Below are 10077 nucleotides of genomic sequence, written 5' to 3'. Positions count from 1 at the left end.
ATTTATCCGACACGTGACTTATGGCCAATAGGACAGACGTGCATCATAATTGCATTTGTTTGCTTTGTTTGGGTGTACTTATGTGTTTTGGTTTGCCTATCTGATGAATTCTTTTTAACTGGTAACTATGAATACTTGCTGTAACTATTCTTTAAATGTGTTTGCCTTGTATTTTGTTTGTGCTTGTAAGTGATTTTTGTTTTGAGTTTTTATGGTGGTTAATTTGACTAGGGCCGGAGGTCAAGATGATTTGATTTGGGCCAGAGGTCGAGTTGATTTGATTTGGGCTGGAGGCCGTGATTTGATAAGTTTGATTAGGTTGTCCCTGATATATATTTAAATGATATGGTAAGTTAATTTATTTAGAATTCTTATAAAAATGGTGTGAATGTTAAGTTTGGATAAATAAATATTGTGATATTTGAAAACATTCAGAAAACAAATGGAAATCACTGTTTTTGAACTATATTCTTTCCTTTATACGTATCCTCTTATGACACTTCCTAAAAATCCTCTACTGAGAACTAGCGAGGACGATGTTCTCACCCTTACAGACTTCTCTTTTCAGGACAGACGAGGAAGTTTACGAGTTTTTGTTAAGTTTTTGGATATGTTACTTCTGTTTGTATACATATGTTATAGATTTTCCTCACCTTTTTTTATTCTAATCTTATAAGAGGGATAGGAGTTGTATGTTCTGTATGTATATAATTCTTATAAGCTACTTATGTAAGAAGTTATGTATATATGTATATGCTTGTTTGTCTTCAAGATAAAGTATTTTTTTCTTTTTCAAAGAAAATAGCGATATGGTTTCGAGTCAAAGGCTCCTATTTTAATAATTGGTATATGAAGTTGTTGTAATACTTCTTGCTATCAGAGTAACGCAGCCGGATGCATGACATTCTGATAGTGAGGGTGTTACACCAGAAGTGTCAGATCTGGCAGTTTAACCGACATGTGAGCTTAAGGCTAGTTGGACAGGCTTGCATCAAATTGCATTTGTTTATTATTGTTTGAGTGTGCATAATTATTTTGGTTTGCCTAACTGATTATTCTGCTTAACTGTTAACTGTACTACTTGTTCGAATTGTGTTTAATTGTGATTGCTTTGTATTTAATTTCTGTTTGTGATTGATCCTATGAACTGAATACTGTACTAAGCAATTGTAGTATTGAGGAGAAGAGATTAGTGAATTTAACCCTGTGTGGATTAGTGAAAATCCTAGGCTTGAACTTCTGTGAAGTTGGAGATTAGGATTGTCTAGTGGGTTCATGTTTCTTTATATAGTCTTTATTTAGCACTATTACCCTACTGAGAACCTTCGGGTTCTCACCCATCATGGATTTTTCATTTTTTCAGATGCAAGGCATGATGTACCTCGCTGAGAGTGCGGGATTCTATTTGGCAAAGCAAAGAAGACTTTTTGAAGTTTCTTTTAGCTTATTTAGAGCTTTCTCCACTTTTGAAAACTTTATTGTATATTTTCTCTTAAAGGTTTTTATTTGAAGAAACAGGACATCTATTTTGTATGCTTTTCTGGTTTTAATATTCTAGCTGGTCTTTTTTTCGTGGGTCGAGACTAGTAACTACTATGCATATATCTCTTTATGTATCTTATCATGGAACTTACGATAACTCTCGCTTTTGTATCCGATGTTTTTACCTCTTTAATGCGTTCGTGTACAATTTTCGATGTTTAATTTTTATTCATAGACTTCTAGTTATGATATTATTCTTTTATATCTATATGTATATTTTCTCTTCTTAGTGTCGTAATGCCTCGTCGTTATTGATTTACGACTTAAGCATAAAGTTCTATGTGGTAAGGTGTTACAGTCATCGCCCATGGAAGGTCTGCTTGCATCTTCTTGATGCTCTTCTCCTCGACGTTGCACGAAGGCCTTCGGAGCTATTGGCATCGCCGCCGCGAAGGTCTACTTTGTTGTCGTCGTTGACCGATCCATTGGTACCCTTCTCTCTCTTCGAGTTCTCTCTCTCTATCCGAGGCTCCAAGGTTAATGTCCCTCTTCAAACTCTCTCTTTCTGTCTCTCTCTTAATACGACGTCTCTCTTTACTCGCTGTGGAGTAATCACTTCGCCGTCACCTTCCTTCCTCCAGCGGGTTAGCACTTCTGCCTCCATTTAATTTTGGTTATTTTGTTAATTTTCTTTATTCTAATTTCTGAGCTATTCTGTTGCTGGTTGTTGAGTTTTCTAATTTAGTTGTTGATGGTGCTATGGTGTAGTGCTTCACTGCATTATGCTGAAATTTTTTTGATTTTGAATTGTTTATATTATGATTTTGATTCTAAATTTTTTTATGGTGATTTTTATGATTCTGAGTTATTTATGCTGATTTTTCTTTATTCTTAGTTGTTGATTTTCATTGCTGATTTTTCTAATTCTTAGTTGGGGTGGTCATGGCAATGGAAAACCCTCTACATGGCTTACAATATGTACAAACCCCACTATGAACTAAGAAAAATATTCTTAGAAGATGAAGGCGACTTTATGGGAGTGGAAGTAAGCATCCTCTTCCTTTCTTTTTCTTTTTTTTGTCACCTATTTGTTAGTGGATTAGCAAATGCTATGGTTCTGCTTGGAGATGTTCTTTTTGGGCTGATAATGCAACCTTTGTTTCTCCTTTAATATTTTATTTTCAAGGAGTTAGGGTGCATTTATTTGAGGTAAAAATGGGAGAAAAAGAAAGGAAAAGAAAAAAATTTGAAGGAAAATAGCTATTTTTTTGTTTAGCTGAATGAAAAAGTAAAAAAAAAAAAAACATGACTAGTGTAAAAAAGTAAGTCAGACCCATTGGAATTTTTTTCTTCTAACATTAGATGGAAAATGGAAGAAAAATGTATTTGGTATTAATATTCCAATATTATTCTCTATTTTTTAATATATTTTAAAATATGTAAGGATAAAACTATCTTTTCATAATATTATATATTATTTTCTTTCTCTTCATTTTTCTTTCATTCGTTCATATCTAAGAAAAATAAAATTTCACTAATTTTTTTTTCTTTCTCTTCTTTTCTTTCAATTTTATTCCTCTCTATTTCTTTCCTTCCAACCAAATAAAGGCTTGGTTCTCTAGTCATCATGTGATTTGTAACCATATGTGAAGTAACAAAATATAATAAAGCAAAGGATACGAAAATGACACAAAGTAAATAAGGTTGCTGATTTATTTTATTCTTAGTTAGTAGTAGAATATTATATGTCTTTGTAATTTACGTGTATTTTGATTTTTTTTAGTTATAAAGGTTGATGTTTATGAACTTTTAATCATAAATTATAGATAATTTATTATTTAAAATTGTAAAAATTTTTATTTTATTCGTTTAGAATTTATTAAATTTAAATATTTAAAAATATATATTAAATTTTTAATAATTTTATTTTATATTTAATTAAATCGGTTAAACTCTAGTTTAACATCTAAATCATCGAACTAGTCACTTCACTAGTTTACACACCGGTTCGCTTCTCACAACCTTGATAAAACTTGATTTAAAACTCAGAGCAACTCTAATGGGATACTTTTTAGGTAGCACTTTTAATTTTTACAATAACTAAATTGATTTGAAATTAAAATTTACATTAGATATAATCTTTGAAACGATACTGGTAATTCTATCAGTAAGGAGATGCAGCCACTTTAATATCCATTAAACTTATTAAATGAACATTATAATGTTATTAATAAATTGAAATGAGATCAAGCATTGGAGTGACAAAACTCATATTGAGTATCAAATCAATTTTTATGATATATGGTCCCACAAATATTTATGTGGCACTTTGTAGGACTCAAAATAAAATAAAACTAAAACCAAGCATTCGAGATGCTTTTAATGTGAAATCTCTCACTTCAATATTTGGTTTTATTTCAATTTAAACTTTTTTAATTATTTCAAAATTTAGAAAAAAAATTAGAATTTTGTGGACGTGGGGATTGAAAATTTTGTGTATTTGGATTGAAAAAAATTTAAAATTTTATAAATAATTGAGAAAAGAACTTACATTAAATTAATTTAGATATACCTTTTTATCAAATTGATAAAAATATAATAAAGAAATAGAATAATAAAATACAGAAGTACAATTGAGTATATCTAATTTATTTGAGTATATTTTGGTTGAGTGTTTGTTGCAACGTTACAATAACAACATTACAATGACGACATTACAATATTCGTTTGGTGAGTTTAATGGATTATACAAATGATAGCATACTACTCATCTTTCTTTAAAATAATACGATTTTTTTTACTGATGTCAGTATTATTTGAAAGATGATGTCCAATATAAATTTTAATTTTAAATTATTTTAAGTACTGTAGAAGTTAAGAATGATATCCAAAATTAATTCCATTGGAGTTGCTCTTAAGCTTCATTTAGTATTGAAGATCGAAGAGAAGGGGATATTTATGAGAGTAAAGAGGAGAGAGGCTTAGGTGAGAGAGATAAATTAAAATTAAATTTGATTTTCTTAGGGTATTGTTTAGTTTGTGAGAAAATGAAAAGAAAGAAAAAGGATGAAAAAAATGAATGGAAAATTTTTTCCCTCTTGTTTGGATATAAAAAAAAATAACAAGGGTCTCACCAAAAAATTTTTTTCATCACAAGCAAAAAAACAAGAGAAAAAAATGTATCTTTTATGTATTTCTAATACTACTTTTAGTTATATGGTTAATGTTCATGGTTCAGTTTTTTATTAAATTGAACTGGAATTGCACTAAACCATTTTAAAAGGTTTAGAAACTAAACCAAACTGCTTTGTCACATAAGAAATTGGTTTTAAACCTGTTTACAATACAGTGCACCAGTTTAAATTAGTTCATAAAAATAAAACCAGTTTCAATTGAAAAAACCAATTTAAACTAGTTTATAGGCTAAAATTAACTTTAACATATAAAAAATTAATTTTTACATCCTCTCTCTCTCTCCCTCTCTCCCCCTTCCCCTCTTTTTTCCTTCTCTATCTCTCTCTCTCCCTCTCCCCTCCTTCTCTCTCTTTCTCTCTTTTTCTCTTTCTCCCTTTCTCTCTCTGTCTCTCTTTTTTCTCTATATCTTCTTTTTTCTCTTCATCTCTCTTCCGCTTTCTCTTTCCCTCTCTCTCTCCTTCCTCTCTTCTTCCCCCTCTTCTCTCTCTCCCTCCCCTATCTCTTCCTCTCTCCCTCCTCTCTCTGTTTCTCTCTCTATTCCCTTTTCTCTCTCTCCCCCTATCTCTTCATCTCTCTCCTTGTTCTCCTACTCCTCTCTCTCCCTCTCTTCTTCTTTCTCCTTCTCTCTCTTTCCCTCTCTTCTTCTCTCTCTCTCTCTCTCCTCTTCTCTCTCTTTATCTATCTTTTTTCTCTCTCCATCCTCCTCTCTCATTTTCTCCTCCTCTCTCTCTTTATCTCCCTTCTCTTTTCTCTCTTCTTCCTCCTCTCTTTTCTTCTTTTCTCTCTTTCTTCTCCTTCTCTCTCTTCAGAGAGAAGAGGAAGAGAGAGAGAGAAAGAAAGAGAAAGGAGAGAGAGAGAGAGAAAGAAGAGATAAAAAAGGAAGAGAAAAAGAGAGAGAAAAGAGAATAGAGGGAGAGAATGAGAGAAAGAAGAGAGAGAAGAGGGGAGAAAGAGAGAAGCGAGAGAGAGGGGAGGGGAGAAGAGGAAAAGGAGAGAGACAGAGGAAGAGAGAGAGAGGAGTGGAAAAGAGGAGGAGAGAAAGAGAAGGAAGAGAGAAAGCGAAGGAGACTGACAGAAGAAGAGAGAGATGAGGGGGAGAGAGGGGGAGAGAGAGAAAAGGGAGAGAGAAAGAAAAAGAGAGAGGGGGAGGAAAAGGGAGAAGGGAAAGAGGGGGAGAAAAGGAGAGAGAGGATGAAATGAAGGGGAGAGAGAGTGGGGGAAGAAAATGAGGGAGTGAAGGAGAGAAAGAATAGGGAGAGGAGAGAAGAAAGAGGGAGAGAAACAAAGACAGAGAGAGAAAAGGAAGGGAAGAAAGAGGGAAAGGAGAGAGAGAGAGAAGAGGGAGAAGAAAGAAGAGATACAGAGAAGGGAAGGAGGGAGAGAAGAAGGAGAGAGAGAGTGAGAGGAGGGGAAGAAATAGGAGAGAGAGAGAGAGAGAGAGAGAGAGAGAGAGAGAGAGAAAAGGAAAGCAGAGAGAGGAATAAAGGAAGAGAGAGAGGGGAGGAAGAGAGAGGAGGGGGAGAAAGAGGGGGGAAAGAGAGTATGTAAAAAGTAAAAACTAAAAATTAATTTTGGAGTTTGGATAAAACCAGTTTTATTTGGTTTAAAATCAAACTGAACCATGAAAAATTAATTTTCTAAACACTAGATTTTATAAGAACTACAATTTCAGTTCAGTTTTTTATTTGAAAAAATTGATTTATTTAAAACAGTTTTAATTCAATTTAGTTAAACCAATTTTTTTGAATACCCCTAATTGTTATTAATAATTATTAATATAAGTTTATTTTTAATATATTATTATAGTAAATGTAATACCTTACCACACAGAGCTTTACACCTAGGATGTAAATCAGAGGTGGCAAGGCGCTACAACCTCTAAAAATGAAAATATATAGAATAATATTGAAAAATTTATATAGTGTACAAAGAGCCTTGACAAACGGATAAAACAAAATTACAAAATAAAAAGCGCAACGCTCAGGAAACGTGATTACTTGCGCGTGAAGAAACTAAGGTTTAAAGGCATAAATAAACAGAAAATAGGAATAGAGGGTCAATAATATAAAAATAACAAGCTCCTACTCTACCTGCGAAGCTAAGGTTGGCCGGAGAATATTTACATACATTTATACATATCCCAAATCCAAAATACATAGATAAAACCCTAGTTCTCTATAATCCTCTAGGAGGATCAAAATAAACAAGTATATAAGAGGAGATCTATATATATACATATATCAAAAGAATAAAGGATACCCCAAAATGAAAACCACTTCGCTGCAGAAGCTTCAGACGCCTACCGAGGTGCCTCTCGACCTGCATCTGAAAAATAACAACACAGTATAGAATGAGAATCGGAGGTCCTCAGCATGGTGAAGGTGCCACACATATAAGATATAAGGTCCTGGGAATGCCAGAGGCAATCTTAGAATGCCGTCATTCAGTTATAAAGCTTAAGGAACTAAAAACAGAAGCCGTAAATGGGTGGTTCTCTAAGGATTTCTAAACTAAACTAATTCCTTAAATCTAACTAAAACTGAACTAGAATCCTAAATCTCTCCGCCTTTCGTCCGTTCCTCCATCTTCGATGAAATTACAAAGACAAACAAGCAAACAAAGGCAGACAAAGGTAGAATACATATAGTACAAATAGCAAGTATAACAACTAGCATGTTATAAGCAGTTAAGCATTCCCAGTTAATGCGCAATCAAACAATTCAAACAATATGCACATGATGCATGCCTGTCCTATGGCTGATGAGGCTCATCTGTCAGTTATCAAGCCAACCCGACAAGTCCGGCTGCTAAACCCTGGACTGTCCCCCGTCACGCATCCCCATGAGTCTATGCATAGTTTTTTCTCTTTTCATTCATAATTTATACATTCATATATATAACTTTACTCAATGGGGGTTACCATTCTAGGAAATTTATACGTGCCCAGTCACTCTTACAACGTAGAGTCAACAGAGTATCGAGTCTCAACCTAGAACATGTGGTGGCTAGCCACGGTGCTTTACCCAGGGAAACTCGTATCTCAGATAATCATTTCACATACATTTATTAACATCTCATAATCACTCATTATGGCTGTAAAGTCACTTTATACATAATATGTTTGCATTTTTATACATAGTTTATCATAACCCAGAGCAAGTGGGGCGAAACTACAACCCTTGCGTCTACCCAGGAGGTACGTTCTCATATGCCCAGGAGGAACAAAGCAAGGGATCCTAACCTCCCACCATCTCGCTGGGGGCGATTTTACAATACTAGGAGGAACAAGGAAGGGGATCCTCACCTTCCACCATCTCCTGGGTCACACTTTCAAGAAAGAGTTCTCAGATGCAACATTTATTCCTTTCATTAGTTAGTTTCATAATTGAAATAGTACAAATATATACATATACATAAGCACCCTACCTTCTCATACCTGAATCATCACTTCTCAAACTTCCTTCATCCCCAAGTTACCACCTATTCCTAGCTTCATCTCATTACTAGGCTTACTAACAAGATCTAGGACCAAAGGAATGAAAATAGAAGTTTAGAGGTTTAAAATCAAGTTTAAAACACAAAAATCTCATGTGCTGAAAATAGGGTTCATGCGTACACGTGGGCCATGCATACACGTGGGAGTGCATTTCTGAAAGGTCACGCGTACGCGTGGGCATACAATTTTCTATGCTCGCATACGCAAGCACCCTGCTCGCGTACGTGAGATACCCAACCCGAATAGGTTGGTCGCGTCGCGTGCAGTGGTCGCGTACGCAAGTTATGCAGAACAGCAAAAATGCTGAATGCTGCCGAATTTTCAGCTTTGCACTCCAAACTTCCGACGCGCATAACTTTTTTATTTTAAATCATTTTGCATCTGTTCTTCAAACGACGTATACTTCACGGACCCAATTTTCATTTGAAATAGATTTGAAAGAATTTGGTGGTTCAGAAGCCAAGTTATTACTTGCTGAAGTTTGGCTAAAATTCAATTTTTCACAAAAACCTCAAACCACAAGTTTTAAAAACCAAACCCACTCCCAACCTTCTACACACATATATTCAGCACCCGAACACCAATTAAATTCAGCACCCCAGCACCAATTACCACATTACATTTATCATATGTTACCATATACAACCATTCCTCAACTTTAATCAACCATATGCACAAATTTCCTAATAATGTTAACAAAATCATCAAAATACCACCATCCGTTCCTATTTACTCATATCACCATTATCAACTTATCTGCTAACAACCTAGCATCATCAAAAACAATAATCATGCAGCAAATACTCAATTTATATCATATTCATCATCAAGGGCGCTATGCATTAAACATGATCATACGTTCCAACCTATCCTATGGTCATCCAGCCTAAGTTTTCATAGGACATTATATATTAAATACGTGAAACCTAAACCATACATTGGCCAATTTCCACGTATTTTCCAAGGCACCCACTTAAGCGGAGAGCAATCCCTCAACACCAAAATTCAGCAACTAGATCTCACTCCAAGCTTCCAATTAAGCTTCCAACATGTCCAACTGCCTCATATCACATATATACATACACCTAACATATTTATCACAAACATATCCCCAAAATTCAATACAAAAAATACTAAACCAAGGAATTAACTAGGGTTCTATAATTCTTACCTTACACAAGCACCAAGGAAGCAAGATTGAACGTTTCCCTCAAGCTAATTCGAGCCTAAACATCAAAATTGAATAATTTTCAACATCTTGGCTCATAAATTTCAAAATAGGAAATGATAAAATTGAGAAAGAAAACGTGACTTTCTTACCTTACAATGTACTAGGCTTTGTAGAGCTTGACGCTGCGGTCGCGTGGCCATAAACGGTGCGGTGATCGGAGCTCCGGATCAAATGTTATGTGGATTTGATTGAGAATCAAGGGTTTGGTGTTTTGGGGTGTTCTTCCCCTTTTCCATTGTTTCCAGCGTGTAAATGGAAATTTTTAAGGGAAGGGAACTGAACTTTTGGCCTTTTATGTGATGGACTTTGGGCCCGGTTCGGGATCGGTTCACTGGTTCGGCCCAATCTTGGGCCAAATTATTTAAAATTAGTGTTAAAATTCTCGTTTTAATTAGCTCTATCTTATCTTATTATAAAATTCACATTTCGAATTTCCTTTATTAAAATTTAATTCATTGAATAATTATTTGCTAATTTTATGGGGTTTATATCATACCCACCTAATTAAGAAATTTACCCTCAAAATTCAGATTTATTTATTTGAAAAGAGATGTGGGTAGTCCTTCCATATATCTGGTTTGAGTTTCCAAGTGTGTTTGCCAATTCTAGCTCCACTCTCAGCATCTTCTGCTAATGAAACTCCTTCTCTACATAGCTTCTTGGCAATGGTATT

The sequence above is a fragment of the Arachis ipaensis genome, chromosome B5 (assembly GCF_059453495.1).
Source record: "Arachis ipaensis isolate K30076 ecotype BB chromosome B5, ASM5945349v1, whole genome shotgun sequence".
In the NCBI taxonomy this organism is placed as follows: Eukaryota; Viridiplantae; Streptophyta; class Magnoliopsida; order Fabales; family Fabaceae; genus Arachis; species Arachis ipaensis.
The sequence above is the reverse complement of the archived record's forward strand: the minus strand, read 5'-3'. Positions refer to the sequence as shown.